This window comes from Monodelphis domestica, chromosome 3 (genome assembly GCF_027887165.1).
Source record: "Monodelphis domestica isolate mMonDom1 chromosome 3, mMonDom1.pri, whole genome shotgun sequence".
Classification (NCBI taxonomy): domain Eukaryota; kingdom Metazoa; phylum Chordata; class Mammalia; order Didelphimorphia; family Didelphidae; genus Monodelphis; species Monodelphis domestica.
Genome location: NC_077229.1, coordinates 359,963,275 through 359,987,731, shown reverse-complemented (window position 1 = coordinate 359,987,731; position 24,457 = coordinate 359,963,275). Strand labels below are relative to the sequence as shown.

The 24,457-nt window shown below is 33.4% G+C and overlaps 1 non-coding gene across 1 annotated transcript; it reads left to right on the top strand.

The window, feature by feature from the left end:
• Positions 1–718: 718 nt before the first annotated feature.
• Positions 719–781, top strand: MIR12297C-2 (microRNA mir-12297c-2). The gene has a single exon (NR_162880.1). It is a non-coding gene; the product is annotated as a microRNA mir-12297c-2 (primary transcript).
• Positions 782–24,457: the final 23,676 nt, after the last annotated feature.

The window sequence follows — 24,457 nt, the reverse complement described above, 5'->3', positions numbered from 1 at the left end:
CAGATGGAAGAGTAAAAAGGTTTTCTCAAATTTCCCTCCAAATAATTTTTTTAAATCCCAAAATGAGTTCTAGAGTCTCAAAAACAACAAAATGATGAGGTGAAACAATTTTCCAACCCAATACAACTTAGAACTTTGACATAAAAAGGTATATCTCAAAGGAGTGAGAATAAAGCCCAGGGTAGCACAGTTGGTGCCCAGGCAATTCAGCAACAGTTTAATCCCAAGTAAACAGCTCAGTCCTTGAGGCTGACTTTAATCAACAGCAGTCAGTACAGCCCATAGATTGTAAAGGTGCTAGATAACTAGTGAGAAAGAGATTACTAGGAGCATTATGCTTACATTGCTTACAGAACTCTGTTGTATTGCCCATAAGGAAATCTGGGTCATAGGCCTGAGTGCCAATTCCATAATAGGGAGGACATTCAAGTCTACCACTGCAAATACTTGGCTCTCTTGATTACAGGATCCTAGTCAAATTTGGAGTCCAAAATGGCTGCCCAAAATTCAGAACACAGGTCAAAAGAGCAGTGACCACATATCCCCTTAAATCAGGGGTCCCCAAACTATGGCCCACAGGACATATGTGGCCCTCTGAAGCCACTGCACTTCTGGAAGGGGCACCTCTTTCATTGGTGGTCAGTGAGAGGAACACTCTATGTGGTGGCACCACAAAGCATGGTGTCACTCACATACAGTACTACTTCCAGTGACATAATCCTTTGCGTGGCCCCTTGTTCTGAGAGTACATAAACAAGAATGAGGTACTATGCAAAGGATTATGTAACTGCACAATGGAAGATGTCATCATGGTGAGCTGCAATCTGAGGGGGGGGGGATTCCACATTGTGTTCTGCCTGTGCAAGGTGTTGACAGGCCCATCACAACTAGCACTGTAGCCTCCGCTATCCAAGACAGTGGTATACAAATTTGTCCATAGTTTTTTATACAGTCCAGCCCTCCAACGGTCTGAGGGCACAAATTAAACATCATTTAAAAAAAAAACAAACCTAAAATACAAAAAGAAAACATAACAATATAATTTACTATGGTTATAGGAAAGATCAAAACACAAACTCAGAAAAGGACAATTGTTACCAAATAACTAAAGACACAATCTTAAAGGAATTCTGAATTTTTCTCATGTTCCCCACCTAAAAAAATGTCCTGGAAAATTACAAAAAAAATTTTAAAAATTGAAAAAGAAACTAGAGGTCAAATTGAAGAACTCAAAAAGAATGATGTAAGGGAATCATGGGAAAAGTGTTAAAAACTTAGTAAAGGAACCACAAACTTCTAAAAGATATACAAAAATAAACTGAAAAAGCAGCTCCTTTAGAAGAAGAATTGGAAAAAGGTAAAAGGAGGTAAAAAGCTCAATAAGGAAAATAATTTTTTAAATTATAATTGAACTAGTATATGTTAAAGACTTCATGAAATATCAAGAAACAATACAACTAAAACAAAAAAATGAATAAATGAAAAGAAAATATCTCACTTAAAAAGCACCTGAACTAGAAATTTCCTTGAGGAGAAATAATTTAAGAATTATTTAACTTCATGAAAATCACTATAAAAAAGGGAGGACCCAGATAGCTTATTTTTTAAATATATCAAGTAAAGCTAAGACTACAGAATAAAGCAGAAATTGAAAAAAATCTACCAATCATCTCTATAAAGAGATGCCAGAATTAATGACTCCAATAATGTTGTAGTCATAGTTCCAAAGTTTCATGCCTAAGAGAAAATAAAACAGGTAGCCAGAAAGAAATGCTTCAAATATGGAGTAACTGTCAGTATAAAACAGTATTTAGCAGCTCCTATATTAAAGGATCAGAGTGTTTGGAATGTCATATTCTTGAAGACAAAAGAGCTAGGATTACAACTAAGAATCACCTACACAGAAAAAGCAAAAAAAATTCTTCTCTATGGGAAATGGCTAGCTAATGAAACAGGACTTTCAAGCATTCCTGAGGCAAATACCAGAGTGAAACAATAAATTTGATTCTCAATTGTAAGACTCAAGTCTTTAATTTATATTGGAAAGAAAAAGCATAAGAGATACAATACAGTTAAAAGGTTTGCATTCCCAACCCATATGGGAAGATAATATTTGTAACCCTTAACATGTTTATCACTATTAAAGCAGAAGGGATACACATAGACAGAGAGTTGACTATGAGGGACCGATTTAAAAAAAAATAGTGTTAGAGAGAGGGATGTATTGGGAGAAGGGAGACATGAAATTATGTATTACTTCACATAAAAAAGACATGAAATAGATTTTACAGTGGGAGTTTGGGGATGAGGAGGCTAACAGGAAAAGTGTTAGCCTTATTCTCATCAGAATTTTCTCAAAGAGAGAAAAACATCCACACTCAGTTTAGTAATAAATCTCTTACCCTAGTTGGTAGAAGTAGGAAGGGAGAGAGTTTTTTTTTTTTAATAAAGGATGGTGGATTGGAGGAGCCAGTGATCAGAAGCAAAACACATTAGAAGAGGGACAGGTTGAAAAGAGAAATAGAAGGATGAAGAGGAGAATAATTAGATGAAGGGGAAAACATACTAGGTCACAGTTTGAATTATGGATTGAATGAAATCTCCCATAAGACAAAAGATGGCAGCATTCTACCAGAATTCTACAATTTGTTGTTTATAATGTGCACTTGAAATAGAGACAAATCAAAAGTAAAAGTAAGGGAGTATAAACTACTATTTTTCAGCTCAATTAGAAAAAGAAGGATAAAAATCATTAATTGAGAAAAAACAAAATTAAAATAGATCCATTAAAAATCAAGGAAACTATATCTTGCTAAAAGATGCCAGAGGTGATAAAGCAATTTTAATACTAAACATATATGAACCAAATGGTATGGCACCCAATTTTTTAAGAAGTTCAATGAGTAGGAGGAGGAAACAGAAAAAATAACTACATAGGTTGGTGATATCAACTTAACCCCTATCAAGATCAGATAAATCTAGCCAATAAATAAGAAAGGAGATAGAAAGTTGAAGAGAATTTTTTAAAAAAATTAGATATGGCAGACCTCTAAAGAAAATTGAATGTAAATAAAACTTTCAGCAGCATATGGCACCTACAAAAAAGTCAACTATATATTAAAGAATAAAAACATCACAACCAAATGAAGAAATGCAGAAATATTGAATTAAGCCCCTCCATAACAATGCAATTAACTTTACATAACACTCATTTAGTTTCTCAATTTTTCCTCTAAATTCTTATTTCATTTTTAAAAACTTTTTTGAAATTTTCCTGGAATTATTTGGGTGGAGGACATGAGATCAATTTAAAATTTATATTGTAATTATATTACAATTAAAATTTCATTTAATACAGAGCCTTTGAAACATAGATTTAAATTAATGTGTGATTAAATAATCTAATCAGAAAGAATGAATGGGTAAAATTATAAAAATGTTTCATTAATTAATTAGTTTCATTAATTAAAGTGACCACAATGATCCAAAATACCAAAATGGTGTAATACAAACAAAATGGCACATATGGGAAACTTTATATGTTTAAATACTTATATCAACAAAATAATGAAAGTATACACAAATGAATTGGGTGTGCAACTGAAAAAAAAAAACTTAAAAAGAACCAATTTTAAATCCCCAATTAAATATCCAATTGGAATTCTTAAAAATTAAAGATTAATAAAATTGAAAGTAAGAGAACCATTAAACTAATACATAAGTCTGGGGTGTAGTTTTGTTTTTAAAATCAGTAAAATAGATTGTTAATTTGATTTTAAAAAGAAGGAAAATGAAATTTGGTTGTTATATGCTTTGATGCATTTTGATGAAAAAACCAAACCAAATTCTTAAGAATATGAGTAATTCCTCAATTTATATATGGCCAAATGATTTGAATGAGGAGATTATAGAAGAATAAATCTAATCTAAATAGAATCATGGGGGGAAGTCTAAATCTAGGTGTTGATTAGAGTAACTTAATTAAAATAACTCCAAAGTACTATTTCAATCCGATCAGATTTTCTAATCTGAAAGAAAAGGAAAATGACCCATGTGGAAAGGTATGTGGGAAAACTGGGAGATGAATACACTGTTAGTAGAGTTGTAAGCTGATCCAACCCCTCTAGAGAACCATTTGGAACTGTGTCCAAAGATTTAGAAAATTTTACATATCTTTTTTTTTTTTAAACCCTTACCTTCTGTCTTGGAGTCAATACTGTGTATTGGCTCCAAGGCAGAAGAGTGGTAACGGCTAGGCAATGGGGGTCAAGTGACTTTCCCAGGGTCACACAGCTTGGAAGTGGCTGAGGCCAGATTTGAACCTAGGACCTCCCGTCTCTAGGCCTGGCTCTTAATCCACTGAGCTACCCAGCTGCCCCCTGAAAATTTTACATATCTTTTGAAAAAGCAATGCTACTATTAAATCTATATTATAAAAATATAAAAATATATAAAATAACTTTAATTACAAAAATATATGTAGCAGCACTTTTTGAGGTGTCAAGTTATAGTATAAGATTATAATGAAATGCTATTGTGGCAAAAGAAATGATGAGTAGAAATTACAAACAAGATGATCAAAAAAATTGGAAAGATGTATTTGAAAAATGATAAAAAATGGAGTTTAACTAATGGAATGTGATACAACATCACAGCCATAATATATAATAATCAATTTTGAAGTAATTAAATATTATGAGCAATGAATAGATCCAGGACAATTCTGAGAAACTCATAACAAAAAAGGCTATCCACCATTCTTGAAGGAATTCGTGAGTGCAAATTGAACCATTCTTAAATTTGTTTCCACCATGAAGTTTCCTCTAGTATAAACAATGTGTATCTTCTTTCACAACATGGTAAATATGCAATTACATAGTTCATGATAGCATATGTACTGACTAAATTACCTGCCATCTTAGAAAGGATGGATGAAAGGGAGAGAGAGGACATTGATTGCAAAATGTCATAAAACTATTTTTAAAACTCTATCTCTGTGTAATCTTGAAAAATATAAAAAATAAAAAATATATTATCAAAAATATAAGTGTAAATGTATATGTATATGTATATATGACAAGCAGTTCACTTTTAGACTTCCATGAATTAATGTGAAGTGAAATGAGCAAAAACAGGAGAATATTGTATACAACAATATTATTGATTGGTCAACTGTACCTAACTTAGCTTTTCTCAGTAATACAAAGAATACAATTACAGAGAAAGAACTGATAGAGTATTAATTTTTATTGAAACTTACTACTTTTTTTCACTTTTATGTGTGCGTGTATGTGTGTGTGTGTTTTCTGTGTTTGACAACATGGATAATATAGAAATATGTTTGCAAAATTGCACATTTATAACTAATATAAAATCTCTTGTCTTATCAATAATGCAAAAAGGAAGAAAGGAAGAGAGACAAATTGTTAATTATTTTTAAATGAATGTTTAAAATATTTTAAATATTTAAAAAAGAAAAATGTATTATTTTCTTAAGTATTTTTGCATCTTTCACCAAGCTTTTCTTTTCATAATTTTCTTTAATTTTTCTCATTTCTTTTCCCAATTATTCTCTATTACTTTTGTCTTTTTCTTTACATCTTTGAGAGATTCTTATTAACCTTGCATTCCATTAGCATTTATCTTTGAGACTTTGCATTTAGCGTTTTTCACATTTCAGTCTTATAAGTTTATATCCTTTTCTTTCCTACCACCACAGTAGTTTTTTATGGTAAATTTCTTCATTCTTTCTTCTTTTTCTTCTTCTTTTTCTTCTTCTTCTTCTTCTTCTTCTTTTTCTTCTTCTTTTTCTTCTTCTTCTTTCTCTTCTTCTTCTTCTTCTTCTTCTTCTTCTTCTTCTTCTTCTTCTTCTTCTTCTTCTTCTTCTTCTTCTTCTTCTTCTTCTTCTTCTTCTTCTTCTTCTTCTTCTTCTTCTTTCTCTTCTTCTTCTTCTTCCTCTTTTTCTTCTTCCTCTTCTTCTCCCTTCTCAGTTTTCAGTTATTTCTGGGAGGTGGCAAGTTTCCAATTTCAAAGTGGTGTTATCCTGTGAGAAATGTGGTCACTGCTCTCCTTGTCTGCTCTCTGACCTTTACCCTGGAAGGGCCCTTATTTCCCTGAAACCAAAAGTACTAGTTCTCCTTTTGGTTCTGGGACTGTGTCCACATGCCATAGTCTTCTCTTGCTACAAATGTTAGTACTCCTTTTGACCTTGAAAATTTAACCAGGCCCCCCACCCCTTTGTGACAATTCATAATCAGTCCTCTGGATGTCTGGAGCTATGATACATAAGTATCTATGGGCAATAGAGTTTCCAGTCAGAGTCAGCTGCAGTCAGGGCCAGGAAAGAGTTCCCTATAATATCTTTCTGAAGCATCCAAGCTCTTTGACGTCTCTGGACAGAAAGCTCCCAATGTTGTTGCTGCTGTTGCTCTCACAGCCTTCTCTTAGTTCCACCACATGTGATCCTGCAATGCTCCAAGCCTGTGGCCACTGCACTATTATAGACCTATTCAGAATACCTCCTAAACTCTCTCAGCCTGGGAAAAAAATCTCTCCCTCTGTTGTTGTTATTGTTGTTGTTGTTTTGTTTTGTTTTGTTTTGTTTTTGCTGGCTTTCGTATCTAAAATTTAATTTTAGTCATTATAAAAGTTTGGAGGAGAATGTTGGGAGAGTTTAGCTGCATCCCCATCTGTAGCCTGCCATCTTGGCTCCTGGGAATGAAGAAAGTTAAAAATGCTTATATACCTATATGCATTTTTGAGCATAATTTGAGGATCAAACTTAAAAAAAGATAATGCACTTCAGTAAGTATCCCTTCTTCTTTCAATAGATTCAATTTCGCCTTTGCTGCCACCTTCACATGATTCCCTCTGTTGTAAATTTTTTAATAAATATTTGTTGACTTTAATTGGCTAACTCATTTATGAATGTTATAACCTACCAAGTTTTATTCTTTTCTTTCAGGACCTGGCCTGAGGTAAAATTTCAAATTACTTTCTATCTATTAAAATGATCATAAAAATAGAGGTCAGCAGTGTACCAGTGAAGTATTTTTTTCTAAAATAAAATGAATGGATGCTAAATCTCTTGAAACATTTGCCTATTAAAAACAAAAGATTTGACTTATCAATTGAAAGAGAAACAGATAAAATATAGAAGAAAAATTGTATGACAAACTAGTTGTGCCAGATGTTCTCACACAAAGCTGATGCTAGCAGCAAGTTAAAAGTGGATATAAAAATCTCATGTTTATAGACTGAGATAGATTTAAGATAATGCTGTTAGCAGCTCAAATTTCTTGACTGATACATTAAAATTCATAACAGTATTAAGTATATAAAACTTTTGGAAAATGTATTCATTATCCAGAGATTATGTTGAACATTCCTATGAATTAATACAGGAGTTCTCATCTATCTTGCACTTTTAAAAAGAAGGACAATAGTTTTAGGTTTTGTGTCTTTTCCATCTATGTTCCTCAATAGTTCATTCTATAGTATATTTTTCCTTCAAGTTATATAAGGCAGTCATAATGAAATTCCTTTTGAAATGGAAGAAAAGAAAGGCATAATTAAGTACAATTTGGCCCATTGGCCCACATTTTAAAGGCTGCATTCAATATGACCCAATGAGTTAGGGCTTCCTGTTATTGTAAATAAAAATTGTGACACAATATGTTGTAACGATGATTTTTTCCCTTTCCTGAAAAAAATGTCCCTGCCCATTACTTATATAAAACATTGTTCCTTTCCAAATTTTGTCACCCTTGTTTAAAACTGTGCCAGTTTGCTCTTAATGTTGATCCTGACTCCATTTTAGTCATTGTTTCTAATTCCTATCCTTTTTATGGCCTCTCTACTAAAAGTAAACAGTCCCATAACCTCGGCTACCTACCACCTGACCCTAGATAAATATCTCATTATTAAGGGTATACTTCTGGCTACTTCTCCAAACTAGTTTATTTTGAAGTCTGTTCCATTTTAATTGGTCTGGCTTTCTTCAAGGTTAGGTGGATTTATCACTATTGTTACACTCTCATCTTCTATGCTTGTGAAAATCTTTCTACCAATTCTTAGGAGAGGCACTTCCTACCTATTTGTTATTATCTTACCTCTCTATAATTGTCATAAGATGCTTCTCTCTTCCATATTTCACTCTAGTCTTATGAATTAGTCCTATTGACCCCTTCTGAAGCTAAGCTTAGCCACTAGCTGCTCACACTAGTCTTTCATGCATTATGTTTAGACAAAATGTTTAATTGAATATTTTCCTTTTATCACCATTAGTTTGCTTCCATACAGGTACCATGTAAATGGAAAATGGAAAGAATATATTACCCATACATTATCCATTTGCTATTTTTCAAGAGTATTACATTATCTTGAGAATCATCTACTCATTTTATGGATCCTCAGAGAGTCCCAAACACCACAGGAAGTCCCTGAATGTTGAATTTTATATTTCAATTCAGCACAAGCTATAAGATATTCGAAATCCCAGGGAGACAAAGTGAGGGAAAGCTCCCTATTGCTTAGATGTTCAAGTGGGCTCTTGTGTGCTATTGATACTAGAAAGGACATAAACTATCTTATGTGCCTGAAATGTGTCCTAGGCACACTTCTTTTAGATTCTATGAATAATTGATATTCAGGTTGAAACACTATTTCTTCTCAAATTTGTTTGGATATAATAAAGCACACATCTTTACAGAATTGTTCCTAAATATTTAGATATGGTTACATCCCACCTATAGTGCAAGCACTTAACCCAGTGAAGAAAGTCTTGAGCTTTATCAGTTGGGAAGATCTTAGTTTAAATCTAGCCTCAGACAATTAATGATAGTGTGATCTTGGGCAAATCACTTCACCCTATTTTTCTCAGTTCCAAATCTGCAAAGTAACTAGAGAAGGAAATGGCAAACTATTCCTGGATCTTTGCCAGGAAAACTCCAAATATGTTCATGAAGAATTGGGCACCACTGAAACATCTTGATAACCACTTCATCTATATGTTTTATTTATTTACATTCTTTGAGGTTTTCTTTTGTGTATTTTGTTGCAAAAGAAACCCCTTAGATTCTATCCAGTATCAAGAACTAAAATTTTGTTCCTTGTTATCATTTTATATTTCATTAATATGCATAGAACAATTCACATATTTCATCACATTTTCCCTCACAAAAACCCTAGGAGATATGTGCTATTATTACTACCATTTAAATCTGATCAAACTGAGGCTGAGAGGTTAAGTGATAGGATCACATAGCTAATAATTTCTAAGGCTGACTTCAGAGCCAATGTTCTCTTTCCACAATCTCATCTAACTTGCATATAAATCCTTTTGAAAATTTGTAGTGTTATATTCAATAAGGATGCCTCCTGAGAGCTAAACAAGGAAATCAATTATACAATCAGATCATAATAACTTTGGAGGATGTGAAACTCAAAATGTGCCTAAATAATTGGAAATGAGGAATTTATTCTAAATTTAAATACAACTAAGTTAATATAGTGACTTTTTTCTAACAAATATTTAGGCATTAAATTAGGATGTCACTCCATAGTAGCTACTTCTTTAAATTTTTTCCTTCTTCTTAGGAGCAATAGTAAGTATAGAAACTGAGGCAAAAGAGCAGTAAAGTCTAAACTATTGCTGTTAAGTGACTTGCCCAGGATCATACAGGTAGAAAGTATCAAATGACAAATTTGAACCCAGGTCCTTCTATCTTCAGCTTGACAATACCTAGCTTCCTCTCCCCACTTCTTTTAAATTTTCTATTAACAGTGTACTTCTAACACCAACACATTTCTAAGACACATTAACATAGCATTTTTGTGTTTAGCAATAATGGACATGTTTACATTTTGATCTTTTCAAATTTGATAATTATATAAAGATAGACTATGTGCTCATTAATTTATTTATGGGTAAAAAATGATTACTAAATACTTATGACATATAAAAGATAGAATAGTTTAGGCTATAAAAGACATCAATAGAAAAATAAAAAATTCGCAGATGATGCAATTGGGAAAAGCAATAAAGCAATTTGTGCTATATTTTCCTGTACTTTAAAGTATTATTTCTCACAAATAAGAAACTCTACTTACAAAACTTATTTCTGCTAACTTCTAAAATGATTTCAAATTTCTTAAATTGAAAATTAAATTAAAATTTCAAAAATAAAATTCTACTCATGTAGATATTTCTCCCTTTTGGTGATAGGTTGAGAGAAATATTTTTGTATGCCATATATAAAGAAGGTCAATTTAGAAGCTGAAAAACAAACAAACAATAACAAAAAAAAAACTTGATTTCTTTCTCTGGACTTTCTAAATTTTAACTACCATGCTGAGATAACCTCTGGCACACTAATTTAAATAAGTGTAACCCTTTATCATGTGTGATATGTCATTACTGAAGGGAATATAAGTAAAAATGAAGAATAGATGTGACAAAGAATCAGATCACTTACAGACAATGAACATAGGCAAAGGGCTATAAGATTAGTGGTCAAGAGAGATTTTAAAAAACTGGATTTGAGTGAGTAATCTGTAGTAATGGTACAAAAGATCATAGAGTCTCCAGAAATCACAACTCTGATGGTAAACTAGAGTCAAGATATACACAGAGCGAACAGGACAAGGTACAAATAAAAAAGTCAGGAATAAAGACATAGAAAAATGGGCAATCTGATATCAAGGGAAGAAGGGATGAAACTATAAAAAGAAAAATATGGGCAAACTGAAGAAAAAGAAGAAAAAAAAGACAAACTATGAAAAATATTGGTGAAAATCCTTTAATCCTCCTGGCCTCTTGATATCTATGATCTAGTAATGAGAACATAAAGAAAGGGCCATACTGATTGAGGTTTTTATATCAAATTTACATTTATGAATAAATACTGTGAATTTTAAAACTACTCCACCCTACTTAGACTGATCTTTATAAGATCTGATTTAGCTATTTCCTGATTAGTAACAATAGAGATACTTGGTCTAACAGAATCAAGTTTTGGGAGCTCTACATTTCTCCAACCTACTTAGTTTAACAAGGTCAGAAATATCTGCACCATACTCAAGGATTAAGGATCTGAGAAAATGGCCTTCAACAGACATGTGCAGAAACATCAGACAGACACCTTGGCTGTCTTAAGTCAAGCTAAGCAATCATTGGTACAGATGAGATGCAGGAAAGTGATGTAAAACTGTCTATATAAGGCACGTGAGTTCCTCTCTTTCTCCTTTTTTTTTTTTCCCCCAGAGAGGTGTCTCTGGCTGGCAGTGTGCTAAACATTCTGACATCTTAGCGTGGTGGCAGTTATTTTTCTGCGTTTTGGCAGTGAGTTTGCCCTTGAGCTAATTCAGGTTCAGGTATCTTGGCTGAGCCCTCTTGAAGTTCAGACTGATTCCTTCCTCTTTTACCCTCCAAACCTTACCTTCTAGAGCCTCTAATCTTCTCGCCCAGCACAAGCCAGGCGGGAGAAATCCTCCACCCTTTCCTTCTCTCTTAAATTTCTTTCCACTATATTAATTAAATCACCATAAATTTCCAGACTGACTTGGGTAAATTTTTTTGTTATTTTGGATATACATGGTGACCAATAATTAATATAGTTTTAGGTCACAATGCTAAAATTATCCTTTACAATACCCAGGAACATTTTCACTCATATTTGATATCATATTAAAATATGCTGCATCCAGCACAGCATAAACAGATGTGGTTCCTTTAATCTGTGGAGGGAAACTACTGACAAAAAAAAATAGGGCAGGTAGAAAGTGAGAGTAAAGACACAAGAAAACACACACACACACACACACTCACAACAAAGTATATAAAAGGAGCCAAAAGCCACTTCTAAATGCTGTGACTGGAGGTTTATATTTAAATGCAAATCAAGCAATGAGAATTAAGAATTTGCAACACAATAGAAAATTGAAAGTAACAACATCTGTTTCCACAGAGATAATACAAGATTCTTGGGAAAAGATGTTCATGCCTAAGTTTGCTGATTCTAAAAATTAGATAATATATATATTATTTCCTACAGTTTATGACTTTGTACCTATTTCATCAATCTTCCTTGTATTATAACTTATCTATAGGATACCATTCCTGCTATTACAAATGTGTGAGATCTGCTTCCTCTGTGACCTTTTGAAAGCTGGTAGATAAGCAATCTGCTTACTCAGATGGTGACTGAGAGAATATACCCCTCCTTTGTAGAAAGAGTTAAAATAATTTTGTCTTCCACCTTGATACTTTGGTCCCAAATCAATTAGTTTATTAAAGAATCTGGTATATACCAAACTTGTGAATTATTAAATATAGCTATAACAAGAAAATTGCTTTTGCCACCATATCTTGCTTTCACTATCCTTCAATCATTGTTTATTGGGTCAACTTTGACCATATATTTAAAATCCTCAGGATTCATCATTTCTGATTCCTATAAAAGACATTGCATTTTTCTTGATTTTTAAATTTATTCTCTAAATAGGCTTGAACATCAGATTCATTGTTTTCATTTAAAATAGCTAAATTTGCCTGGCAGTGCCTCATAGATATATTCCATTAGTCTTTATAGATTATTACATGTGTCACAAATATAATTAAACCATTCAAAAATTACTGCTTCATTGTACTTTCCTATCATTTGCTAAATATTTTTTATTTCTCATACATATGTATCAAGTGATTAATTTCACAGTTAATTTTCATCTATGAATCTGCAGAGTAGAAATGCTAGTTTCAGATTAAAATCTCTCAAATTCATACTTTTTTATAATGATTCAGAATAAATAAATGACCAAGTAAGAAAGAGATAAATTAAAGAATTATGTAAGAAACCTTTTGGCATAGATCATGTGTAGAGGAAATGTCATTTCCTACCCTTCCTGGATTGCTGATCTGGTCCATCCTATTTTTACAGGCCAGTGCTGCATCCATGAACGTAAATAAAACAGTGTCAGTGGATCCATATACATTGTCCCCCCACATAGTAAGGAAACTCATGTCACCTTAAAGGTGGGAAATTCATACTATTATTGCCTTTTGGACACTGGAGCATCTAGGTCAGTATTGGTATGGAAACCAGATACAAAATGTAACTCTATTGGCTCTCTAAATGTAGTAGGTGTATCGGGAACACCTCTAAAGGTCCCAAAACTTTTCTCTTCACATGGTATCCATGGGACCCCTAACTGTTAAACATTCTTTTCTTTTAATGCCTGTATCCCCCACAAATGTGCTGGGAAGGGATCTACTTTGCAAACTAAAGGCCACAATAATTTGCACTCCAGATGGCTCTGTGTCATTGGAAGCACTTGAGTAATCTTTAAATTTACTCCCTGTATTTCTCTCAGAGAGCCAGGAAGTGAAAGAGCCTGCCACCTTTGACATACCTACTGATATACCAGAGTCTCTTTGGGTCACATCTTCTTCTAATGTAGACTTACTTAAATCAACTGTTACTGTTCAGATTAAAACTAAATCTAACCCACCTCTTCCATTCCTCAGTACCTTCTCTCAAAGGAGGAAATCTAGGACATTACCCAAGTTATAAACTCATTAATCAACCAAAGCATCATAGTCCCCTGTAAATCTGAATACAAAACACCTATACCACCAATTAAAAAGCCAAAATTGGGGCCTGGTGGCAAGCATCTCTATCACTTTGTCAAGGATTTGAAAGCTGTGAACAATCACTTTATAAAGAGACACCCCATAGTTTCCAACATAAATATTATTATTTCTTCTATTCCTAGTACATCTACATACTTTATAGTAGTGTACTTCTGCTCAGTCTTCTTTTCTAAACCTGTACATGAGGATTCCAGGCATATCTTTTCTTTCACCTGGAGGTGCTCCCATAGATCTGGGTTCATTTACCCCAGAGATATGTGGAAAGCCCCAGTTTATTTGCACAAAATTTAAGCCAAGACACAAATAACAAAATTTAAAATCAGTAAATTAATCAAATATGTAGATGATTTGCTCTTGTCATCACCAAATGCAATAGCATGTCAAGAAGATAATAAATATCTTCTTTTGGAAATGCATAAAAGAGGGCATAAGATCTAGATGTAAAAGTTTCAGTGGTGTCTCCCCAAAGTAGAATATTAGGAGTTCTTTTTGACTGCTGGTACCTGTTCTATTTCTCTTAAGTGTTTTGAAAATATTCAAAAATTGAGAGCTCCTGCCACTAAAAATCAGTTAAGAGCAATTTAAGGAGCAACAGGGTTTTGTAGACAATGGATCCCTTGCCCTGAGGAAATACATAAGCCCTTTATAGGACTTACAAGAGATTCAGTCCCTGAATTACTTAAATTATAGACAGAACACCTGTCAACCCTGTCAAATCTAAAACATGCTTTCTTTTCTGCTCCTGCTCTATGCATCCCAGATTACAACAATCCATTTACTTTATTTTTACATGAGCAGAGAGGGCTAGCTTCAGGTGTTTAAACTCAATATCTTTAACTCAATGACCAACCCTCAAATATTCAGTCCAACCATAGTTTTTACCCTTTACAAGTGAAGGACTAGTAAAGTGAAATGATAGAATTATATTTTTTCCTTTTTCCAGAAGTAACAGGGCCAAGGCAAGCTAGGAGATAAGTGGAAAAGCAAGGAAACCAGGATATTACCAAGTAGTGGAATTCATCTACTTCCCCAGCATGCAGAAAGAGGCCAGGCAACTCCCTCCCCAAAGAGCAAAAAATGAGTGAGACATGGAATGGTACTTCTCCCATATCTTGAAGGGAAAAGAAAAAAGGAGAAAATCCAATTGAGAAAAGAATAAGTTATATGATCCCCCCATTCATTAAGTTACTTATATTTTATTAAGTCCTGTGTTAGTCAAACACTCGTTATACTATAATATACAGTCCTATATACTATATTTTATTGATGTGGAAAAGTCAGAGAATTTTCAAAACAAGAATGAACTAGAAAAAGAATAATTCACAGCTATGGAAATTCAAATAAATATGTATGCTTAGTTTAGGACTGACCAATTTTTTTTTCTTTCTGTCATCTCGGCATTATAAGGAATGTGACTCATTGTTAAAAGGACTGAACTACAGAAAATCTTCAATTAAATCGAGATCACAAATAGTCACTCCTATATATTGAGCTGAACTTAAAGATAAGAAAAATGGGGGAAATTCTATTAATTTGCATGAACTGCCTAGTACAAATGGTAACTAATTTCCTAATCCAAAAAACTATCTCATTTTCTGTGTGAATAGGTGAACTCATATCACCTGATAACAATTGATCTCAGTAATAAAAGTTGTACTAATGCGTGTTTTTCCTACACTCCTAAAATGTTAAATGGTTTACTTTGTCCCAAGAAGTTTTGAAAGGATTTTTAACTCTATTCCCTTTTTCAGCAAGCACCAAAGAATTCCATCTTACCACTTAAAATGCTCTTCTCTCATTAATGAGCCTGTAATTTTCACTATGAAAGTCCAAAAGGATATTGAATATGTTCTTCTTCCCTTATTATCTACTTATTCCCTACAACTCAATCACCAAAATATAATACAAGCATTATTACTTTAGAAGTGTTTCTTAAAAATCAGGATGGAAAAGCACTTTATTAAGCTATAGTGATCTTCATGAAAGTAATTATTAAAATTAGAAAATCATCTCTTATAATAGCCTGGATAGAAAAAAAAGTGTCCAGCATTGTGGATCTCTATTTCTAGGGCAGGAAGGGATTGAAATGAATGTAAAATTTTGGAAATGTTAACTCAATTACACATAATATAGAAACATTATGAAATATATTTATACATTTAAACTTTGATTTAGATATTTCTTTGGTAGACACAAGTTGCAATAATAAAAATAATAATTATTACCATAATTATTATGCCAATATAGAGACATTTACTTGGTATGTATGAAAATATAGTCTTGCTAACTTCTGAGCATCAGAAAGGTTTTTCTCTCATCAAGAATCCCATGAGTTCCTTGATTGGTTTATCCTGTTCAGTTTTGCTACTTAGTATGGATACAAAGCTTCCTAGAGAACTCTGAGAAACACTTTAGCATAGTTATTCTGTACATCATTGATCTGCCAGCATGTTCAAACTCTGAAAATTTCATTGGTTTCTCTCTCTCTCTCTCTCTCTCTCTCTCTCTCTCTCTCTCTCTCTATATATATATATATATATATATATATATATATATATATATATATATATATATATATATATATATATATATATATATATATATATATACATATATACACACACAGTTTTTCAGTGATACTCAAATATTCTTGTGCCAACATGGTCAAATTTTGTTGTAAAATAAAACACTTACAATTAAAAATTAATCAAATGACTGATGTTTTGTTCAAAAATATTTCATGTGATTTTATTTGTCAACCATTCTCCAATCCTTAAGGTATATATAAAAGTTCTTTAACTCAGGAGCAATATGCAAAATATACTTTATATAATTTTTATTTTCCTTACTTATTAATGTATCACAATTGAGTCTTTCATTGTATTTGTCTCTTTTAGTTAATTTAAAATTATGTTTATTTTACATATATACTAGGTAGGATACTGGAAAGGATTAATGGAAACTATTTCAGAAAGGCATTTCTGTTTGCTAGGAAATATATCATGCCAATTTATAGAAACTTAGAAGATTGAGACATAAGATTTAATCTTCTGAAAAGTCTTTCCAAATCTTCAGATTTTTCATGGTGAGACTGACAAAATAAATTTCTTAAAGTTCCTTCTCAGTTTTCTACATATAGTTGAAAAGTGTTTTTTGCTCAGGGCGATTGAACATCATACTGTTAGTTGTATATCTCACCTTTGTAGGAATGACATATGTAAGAAAGGAGCATGCATATTTGAATATAATTAGAATCTGTTATGCTAAAAACTATGATTCCCAGCAGCCCAATCTCCTCATGTTATGTGCTGACATAGGGAGGATATAAATTTGGTGTAGCCCCGTCTCTTGTTTTCTTGTCTTCCTGTTTGGGCTTTGGTAGAGTAAACTTTTTAAACAGGTAAGGAGAATTTAGTCATGTGGTCTTAATTTTGTTAAATAATTAGGTTATTTTTAACTTCTATTTCCTTTTCATTTCTTCTAATTCAAGTGATTATTAATAAACTTTGTAAAATTAATACTTAGATTAGCTGGATATTAATTTAAGTCCTACATTTACGGCAACCACAAAGGAATTCAAACCCTCAATCTTTTGAGTAAATTAGTTTCAAAACAAACAAACCTCATTTCTCCTGCCATAGCTTTGTGGCCTTTCCCCTCTGGGTAGTAGTGGCATCTCTGCCCGTCTGCCATGCTTCCCACAGTTTCTGCTGATGCTACCTGCTACTGTCACCTGCTGCTACCTCTCCTGCCTCCCTCACTTACTACCCTGGTAATCCCACCTGCTATTGTAGCCCCTGTTCCTCCTCTTCCTGCTGCTGCTACTGCTGCTGCTGCTGCTGTGAACCTGTTTCTCAAGCTGCGGGTTTTTATGAGTATTTGTGAGCCACTTTCCAAGGGACTGGTAAAGTATAAATCCATGTTTCTCTTACATTAAAAACAACTGAGTTATTTGGAAGCCCAGGCGTTTTTTTTTAGGCAACAAAAAGTCTCCTAAATGTTATTTTCCTGTAGGGAGGTTTCCACCCTCTTAACTCCCTCCCTACAACCATGGAGTCTCAAGCTTACGCTAGCCACTTTTCAGCAGGGTAATACATGGTGCAGTAGCCCTTCCTCACCATCTAGTGTGGTAATAATCCAAGGGGACTTCCATGCTTCTGGCTGTGGGGGTGAGGACTGAAGTGTCACATGGCCATTATTTTTACTCCTATGGGAGAGGAGAAGAAAGGTTACTCTTCCAAACAGGAAGTAGATTTACAACCAATTTAATAAGTATAATTGTAATCATGACCCAGTTTCTTGCCTATCTCAAATATCTATCATTCTGGGAGAGCATTATAGAGCTCACACAGCTCAAAGTTTTGGAGTATTTTCTCTTACTACTGTACTTCAGTGCACTGGTCCTTGCAATTAGCTTGAGTAATTCTAAGATTCAGGGGGGAGATTCATCTCCCTACACCCCCTTGCTATTTTGGTCTGCCCAGTCACTGCAAAATATCCAATATGGGATTTGTCCACTCTATGCTCAGTGTGGGTATGGGGAACCCCAAAGATGTGATGAAAGGAATCTAGAAGGATGATGATTCTAGGTAGCGGAAGGAACCTTAAAGAGTCTGGAGGTGAATTTTTAGCTTTTCAGACTCCATTGCTAACTGTGTCAGTTTGTTCCCTTCCAAATAGTGAAAAAGTCTCTGATGCAGTTATTGGAATTGAAGAAAAGTCCTCTTGAATTCAGTGCCTGTATCCTTTCACATATAGTAGTAGTCTCTTGGTAACTGAGGATGACAATTGTCTTTGTACATTTTCATCTATGATAGATGAGTGTGCACAAAGACACTTGTGCGTGAAGGAGATTTAAGTGGAAAAGTCGATGCACAGAGACAGTCCCACTCTCTCGGCATTGGAAGCCTGGGTCAATTGGCACAAAAAGTCATTACACCTGGAGACTTCCTCAGCTGCCTTGGATGGCCATGTTGTCTTTTGTGCTCCAACATGCCCTGAGCACTCCACAGTGCTTTGCTGCGTTGCCATCTCAGCCGTTGAACCTTCTTATTGGTTACCCAGCTACTGGCAGTTTGCACCAATCAGAACTAGTAACTGAAGGACTTAGAAAAATAGTTGACATTTCTTTGCCAGCTTATAATTGAGGATAAGGAATTTAGAAGTAAAAATAGAAAATGCCAAATGATCATTTTGCAAAGACAGTACTGGATTTTTTTCTGGATCATGTAATAGGAATGGTAAATATATTTTCTCCTAGATATTTTATAATTTCATCAAGAAAATATTAGTCTGAAATTTAGAGAAAGAAGGGAGATTGCAATTATATGGCTGATAAAAAGTAAAAATAAAACCAAAAAGAAATCTTGAAGAACACTTTATGTGACATGGGAAGTAGAAAGTTAGAGACTCTGTAATTAACCCAAACAAAACAAATAATGAGGGAATGGATAAGAGGCATTCAGAAGCAGAACAGTTGAACTTAGTTCAAAGGTCCAGCACCTCTAATTTAAATGAAATAATTGAAGTGTAGTTAGTAAAAATTCAAACTAGAGATCTTTGCAATAAGAGAGAAACATAATTTCATATACCATTGAAGCTTGGTGGATTGCAACCTTCAAATAGAATATGAAAATGAAATCTTACACTGTTCAAAAGTCAAAGATTAGAAAGGAAAGGAGTCAAAGCAGTAATGTTCAAGAAGAAATTAATTGCCTGCAGCAGAGAAAAGTGATTGAAGATATTTATACAATAATCATTGGAGGAAGAAATAAACAATGTGTTGATAGGAAAATTTTAATAGTAGGAACTATGCTTGGAGAGAATAGGGAGAGCAGGTGAAAAATCTATTCAAATTCAATTTTTCTTGTGTTTTCTCTGCACAAGAGATTGATCTTCAGACTAAAAAGAATAACTGATAAACAAATAGGGAATCATATTTTATAGTTATTTATACATATACATATATATCATATAGTTATTTCCCAAAAAAAATAAACTGTGAATAAATTTGATTCCCTAAGGCTGGTAGTCCCACACATATATACTAAAAGAATCTGAAACTGCTTTTGGCAAACTTATGTTAATGATGTTTGAATAATTATCATTAGCTATTCCTGTGAAAAGTAACCAGAAATGTGGTGAAGTGCAGACTTATGTAGTAATGCAATTTGGACTTTGTATGTACAGAATAAGAAAGATATTTATTCTTCCATGGCCTCAAGATTCATGTCTTTCAATCTGTGGCATAATCTGGAATGGAAATCATTTTTGTTTGTGCAGTTATTTTAGTCATATCTGACTCTTTGTGACCACATTCTGGCTTTTCTTGGCTAAGATACAAGAATGTTTTGTCATTTTATTCTCCAATGGAAATTGTTAAGTTCTATTTGAAAGAAAAATTAGTACTTTAATGCCTCCTCATGATTTGGAGACAATCCTGCCTTCTCAAAAACTATGCCACTTGATGGAAGATTTGGCATTTATTTATCTTGCTCAATAATTTTGATATTTTGTCTTAGTAACAGAGTATAGAAGATATCACATCAGAGAAGACTAGGCTAGTTATATATAGAGAGAAACTAATTTTCCATTATGGTTCATAATCATGGTATCCTCTGAATCAAATTAAGGAAAATATATCATTAATTCCCCATGTGATACCTTCTACTTACTTAGTATAAAGAGGGAAATAACAGAAAAAAGGGATAGAAGTTTACTCTTGCAAGAAGAGAGAAAGAAAAATAAATCTTGGCTCTTTTGTCACTACATTAAAAAATACAATAAATACATTCTATTGAGTATCAAAAGTGAGATGAAAAATAAAAGGAGAATTATTCCCTAAAACATTTTAAAATAACATTTTTACTTGCTTGTTGCATTTCTGAGCTTTGAAAGAAGCCTCATTATATATTTGGGATACTTTCCTATATAGTTATATTTATGTTCATGGTGACCATCCACAAAACTATTAAAGCAAGATAATATGTGCACTGTATAATAAATACGGAAAAACTTGTAGTTATCAGAATTAACCTCTTCTTCAACCAAAATCTCAAAGTATATATCTAGAAAAAAAGGATAAAAAATAATGTATCAGAAGCAGAACTCTCCTCTCATTCAATTACAAAAATGTAGAGAGAAAAATATAATATCAGAGAATTAAAGCTCCATTATATTATAAAGACATAAGAAGTGATCCATTATGCCAGTGGCTTTTTTGTCTTAACGTAGATGACATAGGATAGAGGTACATTTCTCCCACTGAGGAAATTGGGACAGGCTAGAAATAAGTCATTACATTTTGCCCCTAAGAACTAGTAATTCTGAGTCTATATCTTTACTCTGTCACTGAATAAAAGTAAATTTAAGAATAGTTAAATATTCACTTTTTTATTTTCTTGCTAAAGAAAAAAAATGTCTTTATTGTATATAAATAGGAGAGGTTAAAAAAGGAACCAATTAAGTTTAAAGAAGGCTGAATATAGTATATGTAGTAGAATAATTTGGAAATTTTAAGTTTCTACTCTAATACATGCATCATGATATATATTATAAGAATGAGATAAATATATATATGTATTTTTTGTGATTTGATCCAACCATTCTGGATGGCAATTTGGAACTATCCCCAAAGGGCACTAAAAGACTGCATGCCCTTTGACCCTGACATATCACTGCTGGGTTTATATCTCAAAGAGATAATAAGGAAAAGGACTTGTACAAAAATATTTATAGCCTTACTCTTTGTGGTGGCAAAAATTGGAAAATGAGGGGATGCCCTTTGATTGGGGAATGGCTGTACAAATTGTGGTATATGTTGGCGATGAAATACTACTGTGCTCAAAGGAATAATAAACTAGAGGAATTCCATGCAAACTAGAACAATCTTGAGGAACTGATGTAGAACTAGGAGAACATTGTACAGAGATGGATACACTGTGGTACAATTGAATGTAATGGACTTCTCTACTAGCAGCAATGCAATTATCCAGGACAATTCTGAGGGTCTTATGAAAAAGAACACTACCCATATTCAGAGGGAATGGAAACACATAAGAAAAACAACTGCTTGATCACATAGGTTGATGGGGATATGATTGGGATTATAAACACTAAATGATCACCGTAGTGCAAATATCAATAATATGGAAATAGGTCTTGATCAATGACACATGTAAAATCCAGTATAATTACTTGTCTGCTATAGGAGGGGGGAAAGGGAGAGGAGGAAAATAACACGAATCTTATAATCATGGGGAAATATTCTAAATTAATTAATTAAATAAAATTTCCCAGATTTATATATACATGTATATATATATATATTTTTTTTTAAATAAGGTTAAGCTTGATAAGTTAAGGAATGTGGAATATTTTCTCAGGGGCTGCAAAGAGGCTGATGCAAGGAATTCTGTGGAAGTTTTAGAACATAAGGATAAAGAGGAGAAGCAGAGAAGTGAAATTATAATTAGTCTTGTGTAAAGATTAAAGTTAATATCCAATACTTCAAGTATTGTTTTAATACTATTTATTAAAATTAAAAAAAAAAACACCTCTAGAAAGCACCTGCAAGGCTCTCTCCTTCCTGCTAGTACCGATCCCCAAAAGTGAACCTCATGGGCAGAAACAGAAACTCCAAATCTGCCTCCACATAAGGAGATGCACAAACAGGAAAGGGAAAAGGATATTGTGGGAAATCTAGTCTCTAAGTTTCAAGATGCTAAATCAATACATTCCCCCTGTGATCATTTGGGAGACCAGTCACCTCAATGGATCCTGAAAACATAACTATCTTATAATTTTAACTAGAGATATAAAAAAAATTATAGTTTTTAAAGAGAAATTACAATACTTTGGGGATAAGAGCTAAGTAAAAGGGAAAAGGAACAAAACCAACAATAGGTGCATTGACAAAAAGCTATTTATGAGTTAGTCCACTTTGGCATAAGAGAGTGTACATTCAAAAAGAAAAGAATTCAACCCCCCAAATTTCAAATTTGCCATATCTCAGAGTTCACTTTGGATCTTCTGGTACAGAATGTGGTCTCTGCAGGCATCTTCACAGCACCTTCTAGATTCTTAGAGGTAGTCTCTTGTTCTATATTTGGCTCAATTTTATGTCAAAGTTCATAACAATAACATAGTTCCCCCTGAAGAAAATAATAATGCATCCCTCCCCCTGAAGAGCATACAGGGATGCATGTAGGAATTACACAGGGACACATGGTCGAGTCATAAGGCATACAAATCAAGTATCAAAAAGCATCAAGGAATCAAATAAATTAAAATTTAAAAAACTTATGAGTCAGATAAAAAATTATAAAAAGAAAACTTGAAAAAAATTCTTGGAATAAGGGAAAAAAGCAGAACTCACAATAGGTTCTTATAGTGATCCATGTCCATAAGTGTACAACAACAATAAGTCACTATCCCAACTTAGCAGTCTGGAATACAGTAAGTTTTCACATCATGAGGGAAAATAAAAAAAGAAACTAGATCTCAATATATTTGGGAAATAGAATTTACTGCATCAAACTTTTTCTTCATTTTTTTTTCAGGATAATGGAACCAGAGCAAACAATGTTATATGCTTGATATAGGATGTGGTAAAAGGAAGTCCTGAATTTAACACATGTTAAACAGCGGCAAACTTGAGTCTCACATATGATCAAGTCATGGTGCCTTTTGTGACAAATGTTATCAATCCCCGTAGGATTGGTTTCTTTCACCTTTTTGTGCTTGTTTGGCACTTTGCAAGTCAAGTTCTGTGATTCTTTCTGGTCCATTTGTCATTGGATTAGATATAGTCATTGAGCAAAAGTCTCATAATAGTTAAATAACTAGTGGTAGATTGCCATAGTCCACAGCTTTTTGGGTATGTGTGTTTTGTTTTGTATTTTTACATGTTAGATAAATGGACATGTTAGGTTATGCTATTGCAAAAAGTAAAAATAGTTTAAATATTTTTTCAATACTAGTGATGTGTTTCAAATGTAAAAAAATGAGAAAAGGAGGAAAAAATCAAATACTATATGGCACATTAAGGAAAAAAAAAGGTTAAAATTGTGTATATTTCACAATTACAGAGGTGCAGTATAGGGACTGGTTTTCAAAAAATAAGATTCATTTCCTCTTTGACTCACCATGATCTGCAGTGTGAGTGCAAACAAGGCAGATAAAACAATGTGAATGCAAATTGTAAAATTGAGATTTGAACTCTGGACTTCAATCCCCACAAGCCCTTGCTCCACTTCCCCAAAATGCTTTGTAATCCCATGGAATTCTGAGGTGGGCAAGATCGAAAAGGCATTTAAGCTGATTACAAAGGCTTTTGAGCTCTCTTTTGGACTTCTGTTTTGGAGCAGATGCGTCTCTTCTGTGATGTGAGGTTATCTTGCCTAGACCTCTGGCCTAGGCACATGTTTTTTTTTTTTCTTATTCTGTATTTTCTTTAATCTTTAACCTTTAATAAACCTCTAGAAAATATAATATTCCTTGCAGAGAGAAACTAATTTCTACCTGCCATAGTCTCTCCCCAGTCTCCCCTAAATTTTAACTTTTACAGATGGTGACCACTAGATTGGATGAGAAATTCTCAAATTTTTTAGCCTAGATAATGATTTTTTAAAGCCACATTTCTCTAAGATGCTCCTTAGAAAACCATCTTGATCAGCTCCTGCCTTTGGCCCTCTCAGGCTCCTGCTTCTGCTCCTGGCCTCTCACCTGGTGCCAGAGCTCCCAGCCCTGTTTGTCTGCTCTCCGGCTCCTGGGCTTCTGGCCCAACCCACCCCGGCGGTCTGTCTCTCA